Source organism: Macadamia integrifolia, chromosome 3 (genome assembly GCF_013358625.1).
Source record: "Macadamia integrifolia cultivar HAES 741 chromosome 3, SCU_Mint_v3, whole genome shotgun sequence".
NCBI classification, from domain to species: Eukaryota; Viridiplantae; Streptophyta; class Magnoliopsida; order Proteales; family Proteaceae; genus Macadamia; species Macadamia integrifolia.
Genome location: NC_056559.1, coordinates 11,908,974 through 11,933,429, shown reverse-complemented (window position 1 = coordinate 11,933,429; position 24,456 = coordinate 11,908,974). Strand labels below are relative to the sequence as shown.

At 40.8% G+C, this 24,456-nt stretch overlaps 1 long non-coding RNA gene across 5 annotated transcripts in view; it reads left to right on the top strand.

The window, feature by feature from the left end:
- The window catches only part of LOC122073272, a 28,755-nt gene extending 7,617 nt beyond the window's left edge, over positions 1-21,138 (top strand). For 2 of the 5 annotated variants that reach the window (XR_006138720.1, XR_006138719.1), the window contains one exon: positions 20,782-21,138. This is a non-coding gene — a long non-coding RNA (uncharacterized LOC122073272). The other 3 variants (XR_006138721.1, XR_006138722.1, XR_006138723.1) reach the window with 3 other exon arrangements.
- The last annotated feature ends 3,318 nt before the right edge of the window (positions 21,139-24,456 follow it).

Here is a 24,456-nt window from a genome sequence, read left to right as displayed (position 1 = left end):
TTTTGGTTTTTAACAATGTTTTACCATGGTACGATTTATCAAATTTTTAGAATTGAGAAAAACTCCAACATTTGAAAGTTGATAACTGCCCCTACAACCAAAAATCCAGTTTTTGTTCTTGGACTGGGGGGTTGACTTTTTATCCTTTTGGAATTTAATTTTAAACTATTTTTATTGAAAATAGGGGTTATTTGTTTTACAAATGTAATATCATTTACTTAAATGATATTTGAAATAAATAAGTACTACGCTTTGCAGTAAAGCACCAATATAATAAGGTGACAGTTGCCACCCACTAGGCCGCCTGGATGCCTAGGCGTCACCTTGACAACTAAGGTTTAATCTTAGTTTATGCCCATCTGATTTCTGGTTTGAAAGTTATTGCTATTTCACTATTTTGGTCTTATTCAGTATACCCTGGATTCTTGTTGTTCTTAGTTTGGTGATTAAGAATCCCATCAATTTGGTGATTAGGCTTGATAGCGGAAGGAATAAAAGAAGAGTATGGATAGATAGTTGGATTGAGCCTCTCACTCTCACCTTGGCATCTCACCATACTGCATCTTTCAGTGTTTGGTTAATAACCAACATATCAACTTACAATGAAATGGTTATTTTTTTTTAAACCGCCTTTCACTCTTCTTACAAGTTCATTGCTAAAATCCTTGCCAACCATCTTCAGTTGGTCACTAACTCCTTGGTCAGTGCTAACCATTCGGCTTTTATTGCCAGAATAAGCATTGTTGATAACATTATCTTGTGCGATGAGATTGTTAGAGGATTTGATATGAAATCTCACTCCCCCGCCGCTCTCTTAAAGATCGACATCCACAAAACTTTTGAATCCATCAGTCGGACTTCATCTCTTAAGTCTTGCTCGAGATGTCCTTCCCTCCCTCTTTTGTCCACAAGATTTACTTCTGCATTTCTTCCACCCGCATCTTTGTTCTTGTCAATGGGAGTCCAGTTGGATACTTCCCCTCCTCTGTGGGTGTCAGGCAAGGTTGCCCCCTTTCCCCTTTTGTTTTCTCTTTGGCCTTTGAAGTACTTTCCAAACCAATTCAATCTACCACTAATGTTCATCTTATCTCCCTCATTCCTAAGAGTAAATCCCTTTCCCTATGCACCTTGCCTTTGCTGATCATCTCACAATCTTCTCGAAGGCGGATTCTCTCCATCTCAACCATCATGTTCTCCCTCCATCTCTTTAAAGGCCTCTAGGGTCTCCATATCAACCTCCTCACATCCCGCCTTCTCCTATCTGGTGTCCCTGATGCTTCCAAAGCCTACCTCCTTGAGCTCATTGGCTTCACGTTGGGTTCCCTTCCGGTCAAGTATCTCGGGTTGCCCCTCACCACTGCTAGGCTTTCAGCACATCATTGCACCCTAATGTTGGACTTCATTAACAAAAGGCTTCAACTTTGGAAAGGCAAGCTTCTTTCCTAAGCCGGCTGGTTGGAGCTCTCCAGATCTGTGCTCCAATCGATGTACCTTTATTGGTTTGGAGTTTTTTCCCCTCCTGACTCCACAATCAAAGCTGCGGAGTCCCTCCTTAGCTCCTTTCTTTGGAAGGGAGTGGATACTACCAAGTTCCTTTGCCCACTAAATTGGGTTTGTGTTTGCCTCCTTAAATCCAATGGAGGTTTGGGTCTCAAAAGAACTAAAGAGGTCAACTCTGTAAGTATTTTCAAGCTCATTTGGAAGTTGCCTCCAAACACAGCAGGTGTTGGGTCTCTTGGGTTTACTCCTTCGTCCTCAGATCTGAGTCTCTTTGGATGACCTCTACTCCCTCTGATGCCTCCTAGTTGTGGCGTACAATTCTTAGCTTTAGACATTCAGCTCTAGGCCCTCATTTCCTCCTCCATCAGTAATGGTAATAAGACCTCCTTCTAGCTTGACCTTTGGCACCCTTCTAGAGTGCTTCTCTCTCTTAGCCTCAAAACCATCTACTCCTCTGGCTTAGGTAGAAATGCCACTGTTGCCTTCATCATCTCTAATGGTCTCTGGTCCACTGTTAGCAAAAACGGGAATGACAAAAAAATAGAGATGTATGGTACAGGTTTTAAATGGAGAAAAATGACAAACAGTATGGTCAAATAAACGGTAAAGAAAAAAGGAATAGAAAACGGACAGTATGGGTATTAAACGTGTAGTTTTAAAAAAATGAGAATAAAAAGGCAGTATACTCATATAAATTGAGAGATATTACCTGTATACCTGCATCTAATGTTCTCATTTTTTTTTTCCTGTATATAGACTTGGATTTAGGATTTGAGAATATGGAGCCTTGATATTTGCTATAAAAGAAATGATAATGCTAAAAATAGAGGAATGCCATATCTAAATGTGTCTTAGTTGCTTGTTTAAGAGAATCAAATTCAAGACTCGAGCATGTTGGGAGTCCCAAGGAACAAGTAACCAGCTCACTCCCTATTGAAGATGAGATCCTTGAACGCAAAATTTTTTCTTAAAGAAAGGGGTTTCAAAATAGGTCTGCAATGCATATTTTACTCAACTAGCAATAGGCTCTGGCAACTTTGATCCAACATCATTATTGCAAGGAGTGGAGGGGCAGGGCTTGGTTTTTCCCCTTTCCATCTAAGAGGAAGCTATAATCTTGTGGTTAATCATGCCACACATAAAGATTGAGAAGAAAGAGTGATTGAAGTTGCTTATTATGTAATATGTAATATGATCGCTGGTTATCTCTTCAAAGGCTCCATGCGACAATCCCAACTGCCCAAGCATTGCATCTTACAAGTGATAACCATATTTCCAGTTGCAATGAAATATTGGAAGATGGGGCCAGGCTGGGATCGACTTAGTCTATGGCCTCAACCCTAGCCCGGTCCTAAGTTAGGGCCACAAATTCCCAGCCCTGACCCACCCTCAGGGCCGAGGTATCTCAGCCCAAGCTTTGTACAGGCTCAAGCCGGGCTTAGGCTGACAAGGCAAAACTTGCACCCCTAGGCATAACTCAGTTCCACAATAAAGAATTTTGTTTTTTAAGGTGAATGATTAATATATTCAATGGAGCCTAGGAAATTTTTCCCTCCCCCCTCCCCTAAATAAAATAAAATAAAATAAAAATAAAGGAAAGAATAATAAAGAAGGAAGAAATAAATAGTTGGAGAAAACTCCACAATAACAATGCCCTATCCCTATAGCTGAATCTAGCTAAAGGGAAATCCGGAGAAGATACAAAGAAAAGAGAGAATGCAAAACCGTTAGGCATCAAGGGCAACTCTGAGAAGAACAAAAATGCTAGTCCACTCTTTGATCTATTGAAGACTTGATCAACAGGACATTGACGAAGAAGAGTTGGTGCCACTATAGGGCTCTAAGCAAAGGGGAAGATAAAGTTTCTCCTAAGTACATAATAGCCCCTGGCCCCTATGGGGTTTCTAGGGGTATTTTAATCTTACTAGTGTTAGGTAAGCCTCCCACCATTGTCAACAAAGGGGGCTACCTTCATTGTCAAAGCTAGGTGGCAACCTTCTCCATTGTTAATGTTAGGTGAGAGCCATTGTCAACAAAGGGAGACTGTCACGATTGTCAAAGATAGGTAGATAGGTGGCAGCCTCCTCTATTAATGATATTAGGTGAGAGCTTGGTGGGCATTAATGATGGTAGATAAGAGTTTGGTGGGAGGAAGAGTTTATTCTTCTCCACATCCTCTATATAAGGTGTAAGGGCCTTAGAGCCCAAAACAAGAAGAAAGAACAAGAAACTCTATTCTTCTCATCTCTCTTCCTCTCAACTTTCTTCCTCTCTTCTCTCTTACTTTTTCTCTCCGCTCCTTCCTCTTCTCTAATCTGATTGCAGGATTCTAGACTTGTAACATGGCATCTGAGCAATTGTAATTAGATTTGGATTTCCTCATCTCTTCTCCGCTGATCTCTAATTTGTTTTAAAACCCTTTGGTGAGCAGCCACCTATTGCTGCACCTATTATGGCTTAAACACTCAATCTCTCATCAAAGAGTGCTGGTATTCTACTTACATAATTCTCTACATTTGCTGATTTGAAGATCTATGGAGCAAGGATCGATTGTTTTTCTTTGGAAAATCATTTTTTCAGGAAACCCCTAATAAAATCCTTTTTTTTTTTTGGATGCTTCTTAGTTGCTGGTTCCTTCGATCATATGGGTATTCTATGCATGGATGTCGCTGTTCTATGTTAAATCTATATGATTTGTGACTTCTCCAACTAGGTAACATCGATTTTTGCTTCTTCCTCAATACCCTGCAAGTTTGATTTTTTGTTCTGAATAAATGGTTGCTACCTCGATGCTTTGGGAAGCATACTCTATTATTGATTCCTTATTATAGCCCTCCACCAATTCTCTGGTGCTGCCTTTTTGAGCTATTGGTTGTTTCTATTGATCTTGTCTCACAAGGTCAATTCCTTGAGTTTTTCAACACCTTGAAAGTTCATTGATTTTTTCTATTTGCTCCTGTATTTTGAAATTTCTCTGGTTATTGTTCACTATGGCTGAGAAAAAGTATGCTACTCCTACTACGGACTACGTGAATGTCCAAATCACCTCTATCAAGCTCAAAGGGAGCTCTAATTATTTACTATGGGCTCAGGCTGTGAGAGTTTATACCATTGCCAAAGGTAAGGTCAAGTTTATTAATTCTGAGATCATAAATCCAAGTCATATTCTTCTCCTGCATTGCATGGATGAGAGATAATGCTATCATCCTCATCTGGTTATGGAACAGCATGGAGCCAGACATTGCTGCCAACGTTATGTTTCACATCACTACTAAGGGTGTGTGGGATGACCTAAAGGAGACATTCTTAGGAGAAGAATATGACTCGGCTTTATGATCTCTATGAGAAGTTGTTTCAGTTTCGGCATTCTGATAAGACTCTACAGGAGTACTACAATACCTTTAAAGGCATGGTTGAAGAGCTGAATGTTTTCCAGCCTCTCACTACTGACGCTGAGAAACTTAAGACCCAACAGAATGAGTTTTTTGTATCCAAGTTCCTTGATGGGCTGAATCCTGATTTGAAGGCTGTTAAAGGTCACCTACTTGCTGGAGAGAGTTCCTACACTTACTGATACTTATTTCCGTCTTCAGCTTGTTGGTACTCCCTCTGCCAAATCTAATTCCTCATCTGGAGACAATTCTACCTTTATTACTGGACGTAAACGTGGTCGTGGTCGAGGTTGTGGTTCAGGGGGAGGCTGCAGGTTTGGTGCACAACAGACTGATTGTTCTTCTCGGCAATACTCTTATTGTGGGAAACCTAATCATACTACTGAGACTTGTTGGGCCAAGCATGGCAAGTCAGAGTGGGCACACCAGTTAGCCAATCATGCAGTGATAGATGGTGTTACTGATGGTGTCTTCTAATGATACTAAACTAGGACCTTCAGGTGATTTATCTTCCCATCTTCGTGATGATGTCAATCAGCTATTGCGTTGCTTACAAAGTCTTGAGACATCTACTAGTACATCTACATTTGCTGCCACTTTAGCCCATGCAGGTACACCTCCTTTCTTTACCACCACTTCTACTCCGTGGATTATTGACTCAGGGGCTTCTGCTCATATGATTGGTAAGTCTTCATTATTTAATTCCTTTTCTACTAACTCTAATTCTACATCTGTCATTCTTGGTAATGGAACCTCTGCCCCTGTTTCTGGTCATGGTACAATATCACCTACATCCTCAATCAATCTTTCCTCTATATTACAAATTCCTCAATTTCCTTTAAGTCTTCTTTCAGTTAGTCAATTAACAAAATCATTAAACTGTTCAATGACATTTTTTCCCTCTTACTGCGTCTTTTCTAGGATCTTCACACGAGGAAGATGATTGGTTAAGGGCGTGAAAAAGATGGTGTTGTAATAATGGGTTTTAGGGAAAGTGTCAGTTACCAAACGGACCCTAAGGGGTTTAATGGTCTTTGTAATTCTCTAGAACCTTCTCTCCATTGATATAAATAAAGAGCACTAGTGTCATATAAGACACAAGTCATTATCCCATCCAGTATGGTATTAGAGCCATGGGATCCAAAAACCTAAGGGCTCTCCCTCTTCTCCATCTCTTTGCCTCTTTCTCATTTCTCTATCTCTCCCAACACCTGCTTCATCTGTGCCTCCCTCCATCTCTCTTCATCTGCTTCTCTCTTATGGTGGAAGTTTCTTAAACTACCAAGAGGGTTTCTAGCCTCTATCCACCCTTCCCCTTGGCTCTCAGACTCTCTTTTACAATGATCTAAGAGACCCATAACCTTTTTTTCATCATTTTTTCTATTGCTAGGATGCTTTTTCCCCGCTCGATGATCCGATCGTCTTGATGTTTGTTGCGATTGGTGCCCTTTATCCTTGTAGTGGTATGTACCCACTACTTTTTTATTTGAGGTCTCCGTTCTAGAGCTATCCCCAAAATCGTTTTCTCAGGGTTTTACCCTTTATCGATTTTTTAGGTATTCTAGCTTTTTCTAGTTATTTTGGTGCTTTCTCTATCTTCGGCTAGTGTCTCTTCTATTTAGCAACCATGTCTAGCAGTTTGTCTGCTTCTACTGGTGGAGACACCACGGCTCTTCCTACCTTTCCTCCTTGTACTATCAAGCTCGATGGCATAAACTACCTTATGTGGTCATGCTCGGTCTGTATCTCCATCAAGTCCCGTGGCTATTATAGGTACCTCACTGGAACCACGAAGCGTCTGACCACCGTTCCTAAGATTGACAAGTGGGAGTGTACCAACTCTTTGGTTATGACCTTCTTTGTCAACTTCATGTTGCCACAACTTTCGCATGGCCATCTTCTCCTTGACTTCGCTGTGAGGATCTAGAAATCTGTCAAGGATATCTATTCTTAGGTAGGGAATGATGCTCAGGTTTTTAAGCTTCGCCAGAAGGTTCGTGATCTGAGGCAGAGAGGGCTCACTCTATCACAATAATACTATAAGTTGTGGACACTATGGCTGAGTTGGATTTCTATGAGGAGTATACTCCTTCCACCCTTGAAGATGTCACCAGTTTTTATAAGCGAGAGGACAAGATCAGGGTCTATAGCTTTTTGACAAGTCTGAATGGGGAGTTTGATTAGTTGCGGTCCTAGGTTTTGCTATGTACCCCCTTTCCTACCTTGGATCAAGCATATGATGTGATCCAACTTGAGGATAGTCGACGTACCACTATGCTTCACTCCTACTGATAGATCTGTACTTATCTCTGGCACTCAGTCCCTTAGTACAGCCCCACAGTCTGGTGGCTCCTCTACCAGGACTCAAGTGAAGTGCAATTACTGTGGGAAGGAGCGTCACACTAAGGAGCACTGCTGGAAGCTTCATGGCAGTCCTGTTGATATATGTGGAAAAGGGCTAGGGAAGAGTCGTGTTGGTACTTCTGGGTAAGCCAACCATACTGAGAGCCCTAACCCTGACTCTGCTCTTAGCACCTTAGTAGCTTCGTTATTATGGCCGAGTCAGATGATTGAGTATTCTGGAAAGTCGTAGAGCGTCCAGTTACGGTTCCAACGCACTTCGTTTCATCTTGATCGGATATCGTATGAAAAAGTTATAAGTGTTTCCGTGAAGCCGGTTCGAAAATCCGAACTAGAAAATCAACAAATGCTCTCGGTGTTGGGTGGATTTTTTTGGATTTTAATTTTGAAATTTCAGGGGCTTTTATGTAATTTCAAGGTTTTAAAGGTCTGAGTTGATAAGGGGTTTTTGGCATTAAAGTTTATAGAAGCAGGGGCTTATGTGTATATAAGAGAATCAGAGGGATCCTTAATACACGGTTCAGATTGAGCCACGTCGGTCAGATTCAGATCTGACGGTTCTTGCAAGAGCTTGCGTTGAAGATGCTTATCCGAGGCTTCTCATTGGTGGAGTGTATTAGATATGATGGTGTGGCGCCTCACCATATTGAGTCTTGATTGTGTGTAGCACTTGTGTATAGAATCTATAAAGAGATTCTTCATATCTTGATCTGAGCCAATCATATCAGATCGGTTCCGATCTAACGGTCAATATTGATGGAGCTTTATTAAAGTTAGCCGACAGCGTACCGTGAAACGCGCTACACCACCAATCGATGATCGACAACGCGTCTGACAATGTCAGTGCATACGTCATGATGACGTCATCGAGATTCAAAACCTACGGTTTAGATCTATTGTCCGTTGGTTTAATCGGACGGCTCCGATTAAGAGAAACCTTTTGATGAGATCTACGGCCAGATCTGAGCCTCGGTTGCGCGAGCCGCCGGTGTAGCCTACGCCACCCCTACGAAGATTCCATTTCTGGCTATCTTATTGCTCCAACTTCAAATGGTCATATCTCCCTCATTTTAACTCCAATTTGGGTGATTCAAGTTGGAGATTCTTCATCTCTTCGAGCTCTACACACCAGAGGGAAGAAATCAGGCAGAGGGGTTGCTGAGGTGGTCAGAAAAATGAGTTGAAGCTCGTGGAAGGCTAAGGGTTTGAATGAAAGACTTCCATCCTCTTGCACTTCATCCATAGCCCCCATTAGAGGCTTAGGAAGCTGCTGGAAACCAAGGTAGCAAGCTCTATTGGTTGTTGCCAAGAGAAAAAAAAGGAAAATAGAAGAGAAGAGAAGAAGAGGGAAATAGAGAATAAGTTTTTCCCTCTCTTTGTGTGTGTGTGAATGTGAATGTGAATGTGAATGTGGATGCCATTGTTGCTCCATGAAAGTAAAGACAAGGAGAAAAGAAAGAAGAAGAACCTAGAATTTGGTTCTTGTGAGTTGCTTCAAGAAACCCAAGTACCAACCGGGGTCGAAGCATTGGCGGCACCGAGACAACGTGGTTGTGGTTGTGGTCCGCATCAAGTGGAGATCGACATTATTGCATCTCCGACGGTTACTCCTTGCCAAGCCTAACTTTATTTTATTAGTGTTCAGTGGGTGCTGGACATAGGGGCTATGTGTTCCTTGGTAGGTATAACTACCTAAACCTATTTGCCGTGGGTGCGGCCTCTCAGATCATTCTGAGAAAACTAGGGTAAAGACCTAGCCATTGTATGTCATTGGTGGAAACTGGTAAATATGTTCCCTTGGCTGTGGGTGCAGTCATAATTAGTATTGAGTAAATGCTGAGCCCGACAGTGGGCATTACTCCGTGCATGTAGGCAACTGGCCGAAGCACGTATTTTTTGTGTTGTGGATGTATATGCTCGTATTTGTATTGTGGATTGGAGTGCTTGGCTGTAGAATGGGTGTGTACATCTGGTAGACCTGACCACTTGGTGGTGCAGTGTGGATGTGCATACAACTGTCTATGTATGTGACAGTGATTACCGTGTGAGGTTTATGAGACAACTCTGGGCAGCAATACAGGTTATGTGAGTAAGTTTCATGCAACAGTAAGAATGGTCAGTAGTATACATAGCAGCTCTGGGCAGCATCAATAGACTGTGCTATTGAAGTGCAAATAGTGATTGCCACATCAGGAGTACAGTTGGAAAGTGAAAAAAAATATTTGGCACACTGATTCACCCCCCCTCTCAGTGTCAATCGGGACCCAACATGTCTATCCCTTCTACCTCTTAGATTATAGACTCTGGGGCTTTTGATCATATGATAGGCCGCTTGCCTCTTGTTTCACAGTACACTACTTGTCCTTGTAATAGTAAGGTCAAATTGGCTAATGAGACTTATTCCACTATTCTGGAAAAGGGCTCTGTTAGTTGTACCCCTTCTTTATCCCTTTTTTTTTTAATATTGCATACTACTTCTTTTCCCACTAACCTTTTGTCCATTATTAGTCTTACTTCCAGCCTTAATTGCAAAGTCACCTTTTTCCTGTCTTATTGTGTTTTTCAGGATCTGGTGATAGGGGTAACCATTAGCTCTGGTAGGGTACGTAGTGGTATGTATTTGCTTGATGATGACTCGGCATTGGTCTTTGGTCAGGCTCTTTATGCATCATCTACGTCACCTCCCATCTCCGAGTTACTGCAGTGGTGTCGTCGGTTGGGACATCCTCCTTTGGGAACTTTAGCTAGAGTTTTTCCTTCCTTTAAAAGTAGTAATTGGAGTCAGTTTTTTTGTGAGGCATGTGTTTTGGCCAAACAAACTCGAATCACTTATTCTGTTTCTGGAAATAAAAGTGTCATTCCGTTTTTATTGATACATTCTGATATTTGGGGTCCATCCCGCTATGTGTCTGTTAATGGTTATCGGTGGTTTGTCTCTTTTATTGATTGTTATGATGTAAACCAAGGGCAGGACCTTCTGTTGCTTTCAGCAGTTTCACCGCATTGTTCAGACTCAGTTCAGTGCTACCATTAAGATCCTTCGAAGTGACAATGGCAGTGAATACTTTGAAGGGTCCTTTCAAGCTTACCTTTCCGATCAGGGGATGACTCATCAAACTAGTCGTGTGGATGCTTCGGCTCAGAATGAGGTTGCTCAGCGGAAGAATCACCACCTTTGTGAGGTAGCACACGCTCTTATGTTTGAGATGCATGTTCCTCCCCAATACTAGAGTGACACAATTCTCACTGCTGCCTTTCTTATCAACCGAATGCCTTCTTGGGTCCATGCCTTCCGCTCCCCTCTGGGTCTTCTCCAAGGTTCTACTGCTTTTCTTGTTCCTCCTAAGGTATTCGGTAGTGTTTGTTATGCTCAAGATCATCATCCTCATAGAAAGTTTGATCCTCGTGGTCTCCGATGCATTATTCTGGGGTATGCTCCTACTCAGAAAGGCAATCAGTGTTTTCATCCTCCTACTCGATGTTGGTTTGTGACTATGGATGTTGTCTTTCACGAATCTGCGTCATACTACACTACGACACCTTTTCAGGGGGAGTCTCCTTCCATTGTGGAAGATGTGTTGCCGCCGTCGTCTCTTAAAATTTCTATCCTTGCTAGTATCCTGTTTCAGGGGGAGAGCGATACTGCTACTTCTCCTACTTCGCCTCTGTCGGAGATACATGTGTATAGCGCAGAGAGCAAACTCAGACCACTACAAATCCAGCATCTACCCTACCATGACAGTTGTCTCCTTCGAGCCTGATCTTGTCCCCTTGGACCCTAGTAATTCTCTTTCTATTAATCAGTCTCTTGAGTTGCCTATTGCTGTTCGTAAATGTATTAGGTCTTATACTTTACATCCTATTTCTAAAACTGTTTCTTATGACTAACTTTCTCCTTCCTACTATAGTTTTGTGTCTTCTCTTTTCTCTGTGTCCATTCCTCATACCTAGCAGGAAGCGAGTGTAGACTCATAATGGCAGGCAACTATGGTTGAAGAGATCCAAACTCTGAAGAAGAATGATACATGGGATCTGGTGTGTCTTCCCTTACAAAAGAAAATAGTTGGGTGCAAGTGGGTCTTCACAGCAAAAGAGAAGGCTGCTGGTACAGTGGATTGGTATAAGGCTAGACTTGTTGCCAAAGGCTTCACACAGACTTCTGGATTGATTACCAAGAGACTTTTGCTCCAGTTGCTAAGATGAACACAATTCTTGTTATCTTGGCTTGTGCTGCCAACTTAGATTGGGATCTCCAACAGTTAGATATGAAGAATGCCTTCCTTCATAAGGAACTTGAGGAAGAAGTGTATATGGACATTCCTCCTAGATTCACTTGCTCCAAAACCCAAGGGAAGGTATACAAGCTGAAGCATGCTCTATATAAGCTAAAGCAATCCCCTCGTGCTTGGTTCGGACGTTTCTATAAGGCTATGGTCGTTACATGTTACTCTCAAAGCAATGCCAACCACACTCTATTCATCAAGAGATCTGGCGGGAAGATTGCTATCCTAATAGTCTATGTAGATGATATTGTTGTTACTGGTGATGATCTGGCATAAATCTCTCTCCTCAAGAGATTCTTGAGTGAGGAATTCGAGATAAAAGATCTAGGACAACTTCGTTACTTCCTCGGCATTGAAGTTGCCAGGTCTTCTCGTGGGATCTACTTGTCTCAGTTAAAGTATGTGCTTGATCTTCTATCTTAGACAGGCATGTTGGGGTGTAAGCTAGCAGACACTCATATTGAAGCTAATGGTCACCTGAGTAGCAAAGAAGGTGATCCTGTGGATAAGGGGAGATATCAGAGATCAATAGGGCGGTTAATCTATCTCTCATACACGCCCTGAAATAGCATTTGCCGTTAGCCTGGTTAGTCAGTACATGCATGATCCCTACTCGAATCACATGGAAGCTGTGCTGCATATTCTCCGGTACTTGAAATCTGCCCTAGGACGTGACATCTTTTTTTTCTCCTCATGATCACCTTAGGGTGGAGGCCTTCACAGATGCTGATTGGCAAGGTTCCCCTGATGACTGCAGGTCTACTATTGGTTATTGCACCTTTGTTGGTCTAGTTATATGGCGAAGCAAGAGGCAAGCCATGGTTGCCCGTTCAAGTGCCGAAGCAGAGTTCCGTGCTACGGCACATGGCATTTGTGATCTCCTATGGCTTCATGGTCTTCTCACTGATTTGGTTGTTCCTGCTACCCTTCTTATGAAGCTCTTTTGTGACAGCAGATCTGCTATTAGCATTGCTCACAACCCTGTCCAACATGATCGAACCAAGCATGTAGAGATCGATCGATGCTTCATCAAAGAGAAGTTAGATATGGGCCTTATCACTGTGCCTTTTGTTCCCATTAGTGAACAATTGACTGATGTATTTACTAAAGGTCTTATTAGTAAGATATTTTATCCTATTATCTGCAAGTTGGACATATGTGATATCTATGCACCAACTTGAGGGGGAGTGTTGTAATTATGGGTTTTAGGGAAAGTGTGTGTTACCAAACGGACCCTATGGGGTTTAATGGTCTTTGTAATTCTCTAAAATATTCTCTCCATTGTTATAAATAAAGAGGGCTAGTGTCATATGAGACACAAGTCATTACCCCATCCAACAGATGGGTTGTACTACCTCTATTATGCTGCCCTTAATTCTTTTGCTGTTGCTACTGCTATTAGTAGTGTCACTCCTTTCTGGTGGCATTGTCGGTTAGGTCATCTGTCATTATCTAGGCTCAAACTTTTATTTCCTAGTTTTAAGTCTATATCTAGTTTGGAATGTGAAGCCTGTGAATTAGGAAAGCATCATCGTGCTTCTTTTCCTTCTCGTTTTGTGGCTTGTTGTCCTGCTTTACTTTCTCCACTTGGATATTTGGGGTCTTTGTAGGGTTAGCAATAGGAATGGGTTCAGATTTTTTATGACATTTGTGGACCATCATTCTCGTCTTACTTGGCTATACCTCTTAAAGGATTGTTTCGAATTTTTATCAGTGTTTCTGAATTTTTATAATGAAATAAAAACTCAAATTGTTACCCCTATTAAGGTTTTTCGTTCTGATAATGCTTTGGAATATTTTAAAATTAAAATTTTCATTTTTGTGCTACTAATGGTTTGATTCACCAAATTAGTTGGTCCTACACTCCACAACAAAATGAGTGGCAGAACGAAAAAATAGACATTTGTTAGAGGTAGACGTGTTATGAGGTTCCACATGCATGTTCGGAAGCAATTTTGGTGTGATGGGGTCTTAACTGCGTGTTATTTGATTAATCGTATGCCGTCTTCTGTTCTTACTGATCGATCTCCGTTTTCTATTGTTTTTCCTGATTTACCCTCTTTTTCGTTACCTCCTCGGGTTTTTGGTTGTGTGGGCTTTGTTCACAATTTACATTTAAAGTCTAATAAGTTGTCCTCTAGGTCCACTAAATGCATTTTTTTGGGTTATCCCCGTACTCAGAAAGGGTACAAGTGTTATGACCCAGCAACTCATAAATACTTTGTTAATGCTGATTTATCATTCTTTGAGGGTGCTCCCTATTTTTCTTCCCAAACTTATTAATCCGGGGATGAGTGGACCTCTCTTGTTACTGCTCCAATTCCCTCTTTGGTCCCCTTCTCTGATGATCCCAATGTTAGCACTACACCTTTGCAGGTCTATTAGCGATGGAATAAGTTGGGCCAACCTGGTGAGGTGATATCTACTCCAGGTGCTTCACCTCCTGTGCCGAATTCTTCCTTTGGTGGAGCTCCTAGTTCTTCATTAGTTGATGACTTACCAGTTGCAAGGTCTACGTCCCTATACTCAAAAGTCCATTGCTGTGTATCCTACAGATAACTTTGTTTCTTTGTCTCATCTTCCATCTCCTATTCATAGTCTCGCCCTATCTTTTTCTACTCATATTATTCCCAAAAATCATATTGAAGCTCTCCGTCTTCTTTGATGGAAAGCTATAATGGACGTCGAAATAGATCCTCTTCTGACCCGTGACACCTAGAGTTTGGTAGATTTACCTCCTGGAAAGGACCTGGTGAAATGTCTTTGGGTCTACACGGTTAAGTACCATCTTGATAGCTCTGTTGAGAAGTTGAAACCCCATTTGGTTGCCAAAGGGTACACACAGACTTACGGGGTTGATTATTTTGAGACATTCTCTCCTATTGCTAGATTGAATTCTGTTCATGTTTTAATATCCCTTGCAGTGAAATTTTGATTGGCCATTGTTTCAGTTAGACATTAAGAATGCTTTTCTCTATGGGGACTTGCTAGAGGAAGTGTATATGGAGCAACCTCCAGGGTATGTTGCTCAGGGTGAGAATGGTGGCCGTGTATGCAGATAACATAAGGCTATTTATGGTCTCAAACAATTACCTAGGGCATGGTTTGAGAAGTTTAGTACTACTGTTACCAATTGTGGGTTTTCTCAGTGCTATTCGGACCCCTCCAGGGAGATAAGTTAGTTGTCTTGGTTATTTATGCGGATGATATCATCATCTCTGACAATGATGCAGTTGGTATTACTGAGGTGAAAGGGCATTTACAATAGCATTTTCAGACCAAGGGTTTAGACTAACTTCACTATTTCCTTGCTATTGAGGTTATCAGAAGCAAAAAAGGAATCTGCTTGTCTTAAAGGAAATACATTCTAGATCTTTTATTTGACACTGGAATGCTTGCATCAAAACCAGTGGATGTACCTATGGACCCTTATCAAAAGTTTGGAGTTGATGATTGTGAGCTTCTCAAAGATGTGCACCAGTATAGGAGTTTGATTGGGAAGTTGATATATCTCACAGTTACGAGACCAAACATATCTTTGCAGTTGGAGTTCTCAGTCAATTTATATAGTCTCCTACGAAAGCTCATTGGGACGCAGCCGTTCATATTCTTTGGTACTTGAAGGGTGCTCCTAGTATAGGGCTAATTTATCAACCCAATAAGCGTATAGATTTAGTTTCCTCCTCTGATGCTGATTGGGTAGGCTCTACCAGTGATCATCGGTCTACTACAGGGTATTGTACCTTTGTGGGAGGAAACCTAGTTACATGGCATAGCAAGAAACAAACTACAATTGCTAGATCCAGTGTTGAAGCAGAGCATAGAGCCATGGATCATACTACTGCCTTGTTGATGTGGCTTCGTTCTTTGCTTCTGGAGATGGGTTTTCTTGTGCCTACTCTTATAAAGATGTACTGTGACAACCAAGCATCTGTTTATATTGCCAGTAATCTGGTCTTTCACGAAAGAACCAAGCATACTGAAGTGGATTGTCACTTCATTTATGATGCAGTCTTAAAGAAGCTAGTGGAGACTCCATTTGTTCCTTCCACAGATTAGTTGGCCGATATGTTTACCAAGTCATTGTTTGCTCCTGTTTTTTGTACTTGTAACAAGCTGAGCATGGGTGATATATATGCTCCAGCTTAAGGGAGGGAGTGGAGTTTCTAGGGGTATTTTAATCTTATCAGTGTTAGGTAAGGCTCCCACCATTGTCAACAAAAGGAGGCTGCCTTCATTGTCAAAGCTAGGTGGCAGCCTTCTCCATTGTCAATGTGTGGTGAGAGCCATCGCCAACAGAGGGAGACTGCCATGATTGCCAGAGATAGGTATAGGTGGCAGCCTCCTCCATTAATGATATTAGGTGGGAGCTTGGTGGGTGTTAATGATGGTAGATAAGAGTTTGGTGGGAGGAAGACTTTATTCTTCTCCACAACCTCTATATCCTATAACGTGTTTGCAGACAGTAAACAAGCTACACGAGATCCTAGCTGAGAGAAAGCTATGATTGCCGAAGCAACACCTTCAATGACAAACTGGCCTACTTGAAGAGTATTCAAGGCAACCTAGTGGCGAGTGGACTTAAAAATAGCAACAGCAGGGGGATGATCAGCTCATCCTCACTATCTGAGGCGACTTCGAATAGATCGATGACGTAGGAAAAACCAAGGTTCGCCAAAGGAGGAGGTAGGCGAGGAGGAACTAATTCTGTCAACATCCATAACTTGATTTTCTTCTTTCACAACAAACCCTAGGTCAACTACCATCTCAATGCCTCCATAGGTGGAATCTAGTAAGGTAGAATCCAAAGGAACACTCCCACCAAAGAAGATCTCAATCAAACAAACACAGATATCTTCAATCCAGGGAAATCAACTGAAGAATTCCATTGTTACTGATCCTGCGAACTTCAATAACTCCTAGCGTGAGGCTACCAAGGATGATAAAGTTATTGCTAGTCTTAATGTCATGTGAATTATCAACGAACCTACTGCCGCTACTATTTGTAGGTATATGGGATAGGAAATTACATACATCCATCCACCCTCGAAAGGGAGGGGGATGCGAAGGGTTTATTTTTCCTTTGGGAGTCACCACCTAGATAAGGGTCTAGGACCCACAAATATCTCCTCCTTTGGGGGGAGGAAATTGCTCAATAGAGGATAGGGGTTTATTTTTCCTTTGGGAGTCACCACCTAGATAAGGGTCTAGGACCCACAAATATCTCCTCCTTTGGGGGGAGGAGAATTGCTCAATTTAGAACAAACTTCGAGAATGTCATTTAAGGAGGTATAATCATGTTCACCGGAGGCCTTGGGATGCCCTAGTAAGGAGGTGTGACTAGATTCAAATGGAAGGAACTAGAAGAGCTAGGGGTAGGCCAAAAATGACCATAGATGTTGTAAGGAAATATATGTAGAAGCTCGATCTTGACTCTAGTATGATCGCTAATAGAGATGTTTGGAGGGCAAAGATTCATGTAGAAGATTGCTTGCAAGTGGGATGTTCCTCTGGTGTCACCTTGACTCTTTCTCTATCCTTTTCTCCTTTTTCTTTTGTTTTGTTTTCTTTCATTTTACCCTATCTTGGATCAATGTAGCCGACCGTTGATGTTGTTGTACAATGACTCAAATGGATAGGGCACGAGTCTTCCCAGGTTCTGGGTAGGTTCAAAGTTACGTGTTGGGAAGCTTTTACATACTTAGCCCCACCCAGCCAGAGGCCAGCTTTCAATTTGGACCATTCCTAATCTTACTACTATCATAGATAATAAAGCAATGCAAATCTAATACTAATCTAGGTTGTTAAGTTGGAAAGCATGTTAAAGCAATAAATAAAGAGGATTAGAAGTGGGATGGGGGAACTAAAACTGAGTATATACTTGCTTAGGTTGCCTACGTACTCTTATTAGGGATCATGTCAAAACTTAGTTTAGGATTATTTTGAAACTAAAAAGGCCCGGCAGACTTAGCTTGGATGAATTCTGAGGATGCTTCTATGATCCCAATAAAATTTTCGCTCTCATGGGTATTTAGGTATTTTCCTACTTATGGGTTTTTTTGTATTTTTGTGGAACCACTCTCTTGGAATTTCCTCTGACTTTACCTTGATTTTCTTCCTCTTTCTTTTTCCTTCTTTTTCCCCTTCCCCTTTTCTCCTGTTTCGAATAGCTATATATACCATTTGGAGGGGAGATTTTGCCTGCGAATTTGGGGAATTCACTGCCACATAATGGGGTGTTTCGCTGAAGAATTCCCGCATTAACCAATGAAATGCTGGTGAAATCTAGGCAAATCCTGGAATATGCTGACATAAAAAGCTGGCTTTCACCAATGAATTCTGGTTTTTGCTGGTGATTCCGATTTATGGATGAAATCTATGAATTCTGGTGCATTTACAAAAATATTCCAGAGGTGATACCTCTGATGGTCCAATTTTGATGAGTCATATATTGTTGGAAAAGTTTTCCCAAGCACTATCCAATGACACAAGGATTGGATGCAAATTCTGCCGAGAACACAGTCAAAATTGTGCTCAAGGTGGGGGACCCGTGAATAGATAAAATGATGGCAAAATGGCGTAGCCCTTGCATCAAAGGCTAGATTCGGGCATGTTATAATGAAAGGTACCATCCTTGAATTTTTGGCTGATTCCAGAAAGGTTGCACCACCCGTTTCTCTTAGTGGTGAAATGGTCATTTTCTGGCATGCCGGTTTTTTGAGAGTACTACCAGTCTTATTTTGTTATTGTTGCAGGGGCCTTTTATGGTGACAAAATTTCAGTGTCTACACTATTGCGTATGGTCTTGACGAAGGCTGCTTCCGCGGGTGTGAAGAATGTGCTTATCTTTGATCTTGGTGATGGGACTTTTGATGTGCCCCTGCTCACCATTGAAATGGGTGTTGCCTAACAGTATATGCAGAACCTTTATTGAAGTTTTTGCCTTCTGTCATGAGTGCTTGTTGGGTAGATTTCAAAAAGCCTTCATCATAGTAAGAATCCCCATCCTCCAGTGTGCTGGATTCCCTGAATCGATGCTTGTTCTCTGTCAAATTTGAATGCCCTTCCCTGCTGCTGGTTCTTTGAACTCAGGTTGAAGACAACCTCATTGTCTTCTCCTCTCCATCGATTTATTTCCACGAAAAAGGGAAGGAGAACATGGAACATTGACTAAAGGTGGATTCGCCTTCAACACCTTTGAGGTCTTTGGTCCATGCCTAATTGCAAGAGTTCATCCTTTTAACAACTATTCCCAATATTCCCCGCTCTTTTATCTTTTATTATGTTTACACCTTATTTCCAAACTTACCTCTGCTTATATGATCCTATTATTACCTATGATAGTGCCTTTAAGATTTAGTCCCATTTATGCCCCTCCTCTCAAAGTTGCCCCCCCTAATATTCCCTTTCATCCAAGTCCACTTCTTTCTTATTAGATTTTGGCCTTCCACATAATCACAACACTGCACTAAGTTCTTGATTTGAGTCTTCTCTTGCTTGGGTGGGTCCATAAGTGGCTACGATTACAAATTTTCCATTGGTCTTGTATATTTGCAATTTTATTGCTTTGGTGGGCCCTTTCTCACATCAATTTGGGGTTGCACTTTTGTAGAATGGTACTTGCATGTGGTGTTGGTATATTGTTTTGTTCTCTACTACTATTTATTATGGGAGTTGTAGTTATTTTGTGATGCTGGTTATTGCTACCATATGATGGGTTGTCCTTTATTGCATCATTTGCATTATTTGTCCATGTCTAGTGCTACACGTGAGGGGGAGATTGGAGATTCTTATCTGAGATATTTGAAGATTCATTATTATCTAATTCTGCCATCAGCATAGTGTCATCTACTTATTTGAAGATTATTATTATTTGTTTGTGTCATTTTCTCCTGTCCTCAACAACAATTTTATCTTATAAAAAGATGGTTACTTGTTTGCAGAGACCTTATACTGTTACTTGTGGTCCCCAGCAATCTTAGGCTTTTACTTGTGGTTCCTGACAACCTTATGTTGTGTTCTGTGGTTTCCAGCAGCCTTATGCTGTTACTTGTGGTTGACAGATACCTTATGCTATATTTTTTTGTTCGCAACAACCTATGCTACTTTTTTATCAGTGGTCTGCAGTAACCTATACTTCACTTTTATCAATGCTTCGCAGTACCTTATACCGCTCTTTCATTATTGGTTCGCAGCGACCTATGTTGCACTTTTTCCAGTGGTTTGTGGTACATATGCTGCACTTTTATCAGTTGTTCACAGAAACCTATGCTGTAATTTTTTGTCTTCTTTGTGAAGATTACTATTTGCCTTGAGAAGGGCTTTTGATGTTTTTGCTACTGCTATGATATTTTGGATTGCAATTGGTATTCTCTGCCATTTATTTTGTTAGTTGCTGTCTGGGTTTATTCAACACAGATTCTTCTCTACTATTTTTTATGGTGATTGGTGTGCTTGAGTTGGTATTGTTACCAAAATGAAGTTGTCTCAGTCTCACTGGCGTCTACAGCTGCTATATATGTTCAAGACCAGTTCTGCTGCTAATATCTATAATATCTACTCTTCTTGTTCTGTGTTGGAGCCTTTATATATATATATATATATATATATATACGCACAGGCAATACAGCTTGTGAGTGTTAAAGTGTGTGATCATGGGGTTGTGTTCCATGGAATCGAGTACGATTGGATCATGTTTAATAGCTTAATCGTAGTTAGCTGTTATGTCTCTTTAGTAGTTTCCTTTTCTAATTAGACTCTGGAAGTTATTTGTTTCTATTGTAATTAGTCTTCTTATTCTTACTCTCTTAGTAGGATGGATTCCTACTAAGAGTTTGCTATTGGATAATATAAAGGAATTGCTATTGTCACAGTTTTTTATTTTTTATTTTTATTTTGGTGTGTGTGTGTGCATGCGTGTTGCGCGCTTTGTTTTTTCTTGTCTGAAAGAGTGAAGAGTGAAAAGAGGTGTGAATTATTTTTGTGGTTGTAACATTGATGGGTTTCTTACATGCCATTGGATTTCAAGTTGGAGACCAGTAAAAATTTCTTCGAGTCAAATATGATGAAATCTGGTTAGAAAGTTGGTTTTCAAGCTGGCATCTGAGTTATGCATTATTGCACTGGATATGCTTTTACATCTCTCTCTCTCTCTCAGGTGTTTTTAATATTGTCCAAGAAATTTGGTTCATTGATTTATGGCAAGTTTCTGTGGTAAATCACTGATGTTGCATACTCATGTCTAGGTTTTTGATCGTTTTGAACTATGAAATGGTCATTCTTCCAATCGCTCCAAAATTCTGTTTCATGTTCACTCAGAAAAAGAGATGTTGACAGCACATGTGATGGGATGAAACTGCATTTTCTATCAAGGCAAATTCAAGAGAATGTCCCACTTGACACAATGAAATTAGTCCGGTTACTTGATCTTTAGGAAGTTATCCCTCCCATTGAAGTTTTTATTTTTTTCATCTTTTATATTTTGAAAATCCCAGTGGAGGCTATTTTCACCATATAAGAGTGCCAGCTAAGTAAGAAATATGTATAGCACCCTTAGACAACTGATAAGTTGTAAATGCCTACTGAATTTTTCTTGTTGCCCCCCTACCTTTATTTATTTATCTATTTTCTTAAGAAAAAAGTGAAGATCCCTTTATTTGATTAGGGAAATGGATGACCCAAATCAGATCAAGGAAGCTATACCACAGATTACATGAGCAGAACCTGAAAGCTAGTATTGTAAAGAAACCAAATTTGAAATACATCTTGTTTGCTCATGTCTTGGAATTCTTTCATCAGTAAGACTATGAATAAAGGCTCATCCTTGGCTTTTGCTGCCATCTGCCACACCAGGAAAGCTTGACCTTAAAAGGCTCAAACTTGAGCATCTTTGAGAATAGTGGGCTGCATGACAATGTAAAGCCCATTGGTCTCGAATGTATCATTTGAGAGGCCAGATACTGATATGGATGCATAATTGGGGGATTTATGGGCCAATGGTGAGTGCCTTAGGTGGCGATATGGCTGGAATATGATTTGGGACAATCTATATCCTATGCCTGATTTTCAATCAACCATCAGAGGGTGGTGTTGACTTTTGGCTGAGCCCTTAATAATAAACATGGATGTTCACTGAACTTTATTTATTGTATATAGGATTACCCATATCATGATTGCGAGGTAGTGACACATTTGATGGGGCATCAGTTCATTGGTAGAGAAATTTTTTACAAAGCTGAAGGCAGTTGAAATGGAATACCGTCCGTTGTCTGAAAAGATTTTATGTTATTGTAATTTGCAAGGAAGAGGCATCTAGTTACCAAGGGTGCAGCCATGACTTTTTTTCTTAATGGTTGGGGATAAGGATAGGTCAAACCAGTCCTTGAAGGAAGCTAAGCCTCGTAGATTATGTTTTATATTCAAGCGATAGAAGATTTGTGTTTCAATTATTAACTAATTTAGATACTGGGCCGGTGAAGTAGTTGTTTAAGTGAGCATTTGATACAAAAGTCAATCTCAATGCTTCCCCATGTAATAATGTAGCTAAGCTATGCAAGCACATGTTGAAGCTAGACCACCAACTTAGACACTTTCTAATCAAGATACTACCAACTCCTGTAGTCCACCAAACTTTTGCTATTCTGGTTGATGAGTGGCTAAGAGGGCTTGACTAGGCTGAACATAATGGCACCATAGATGGCAGGACGGTGTTGAAATGCATGCCTTGTCTTCTAACAATGTGCGTGCTCTGCAGTGGTGCGCGACTTTGGTTTGGGGTTGATTGTCTTCGGCAGAGCTGTCATCATGCAACCAATGCAAATGACCATTGAATTCATGGCTTTGATCCTTGGCAATATCTCCAATGGGGAGAGGTAAGGAATAAGTAAGATGTCAAAGCTTCTTAGACTCCTTTTTAGCTTACTTTTACTTAAAACTGTTTCATTCTTTGTCCTGATTTAGTTTTATCTCCAATTAAGTAATAGCAAATCAGTGCTTCATGGCCGACTAAGCAGAAAGTCAAAACATTAGAATATGTAGGTGGGTCAAACAATTGAGTGGAAAAGAGAGAAATGTCAACCACTAAGTAATGGAAAATTGAGTGTGGGAGTGGGAGCTGGTGTGGGAGACTGGGAGTGGACTCTTTCCCTTCATTGTCAATTCACTTCAGAGCAAAGATAATGTGTAGTCAAGTTTAATTAATATGTTTAGGCTACTTTTTAAGCTCTTATCTACACGTATTTAGCATAAAAGTGTTACAATGGTCAGTACTATATATTTTTTTTCTCATTTAATTTAACATGGATAAGGAAACAAATAAAAAGAAAACAAAAGAGAATGGATGAATCGCTTTCAAGCTCCACCCTTTAGTGGCAATAAACTCAGAGAAGCCGTGGCTTATCCTTCTTCTATATGACGAGTCCTTATTATAAGCTTTAGGGATTGACTTGTTCAACAAGAACAAGAGTTGTGGGAGGTGGGGAAAGGGGGGGGGGGTTTAAAAGATAACAGGAGTGGGCCAAGGTCTGTGCATGAGATTGTTGAGACATTCTAAAATTGAAGGCCGGTTTATATTTGGAAGGACCGAAAGCCACCTTACCTTCCAAAGGGAACAAAACAATTTAACCTGAATTTTATGCTACTGAGCCCACACTCATGTCCTCTACAAAATGCCACCAATTGCTCCCTTCGATTCATTCTTGTGTCCAACAGTAGTAGTGAGTGACTCCCATTATTTGGTTTTATTTGTCAGTGGCAGTTTTGGCCGGCGCCAATGCCAACCCACATGGACATGGGTCCCCTTCGTTCAGTCAAAATCTCTCTAATCCAATAACATTCTCATTGGAAGTTTAGGTTTTTCAATCTTCTTATCTATGGTCCAAGTGTGGGCCCATCTAGTATTGTAGTAAGCTTTGGATGATCCATAGAGTACATTTGGAATAGGACTTTAGGTCATCTAGTCTCATAACCATTTGATCATAATCAAATGGCTGTTGAGAACCAAATACTGCAATTAATTGGCTTTGATTCAATTATGAGAGTTGGGACTCTGGTGGGCATTCTACCCACGCCCATGACTACTACTACCACTACTTCGTACGGTGAAAGAGACGAAGTATAATTGTTTTTTCTTGCCTGGTTTGAACAAGAACTGTTTTATCTTATTGAGAGAAGGTGGAACTGGCAAGGCATGCCACAGTTGATTGATATTTCTCCCCCCCCCCCTCCTTTTTTTTTTTTTTGGGTGGTGGGCCGAATGCACAACAATTGGATGCAAATTGTTGGAACTTTTTGCGAGGTGCGACGCAGACTCAGAGAGTGTAGGGGGCAGCCAAAGGAAAGGGGATCCAAGTAAACCAGTTGTTAGCCTTGAAGAAAGTATGCCGAAAGGAAAAATGGAGGTGATAGGACTGAATTAGGGGATTGAAACCAAGACGAGTTGTTTTGAATCTTTTGACACAAGTGTCATTGCCTGTAGAAGTAAAGTCCTCATCACTTGTTATAGTAAGTTGGTAGTGGCCACAAACCTCATTTCAATGGCCTCCTTGAGCTTTGCTTTACTTTCTTTTGGCTTTAGACAATAAGGGGTGGATAAGGTGCACTTACAGTCATACTCACACCCACACCGTTCCTCCCAAGGAGATGTTTTGGTAGCTTGAAAAGAAGTTATCAGAAAAAGAACATATGCCATCCCAGTTTTGGTATGTGTCTCTGCCTGAGACATTTGAGAAAATTTAGACTGAATAAACAAATTGAATCAATACTTAAAATAAGGGTTTCTTTCTTCTTTCTCCCTTCTTTCTACTTCCATTTTGCTTTCCTTTAATTTTTAATAAAAATTAATTAAGTGCACCCACCCTACCACTCAGCCAATGGGGCGGCTTGGTACTATAATATAGCTTCTTTTGATGCATAAAAATATA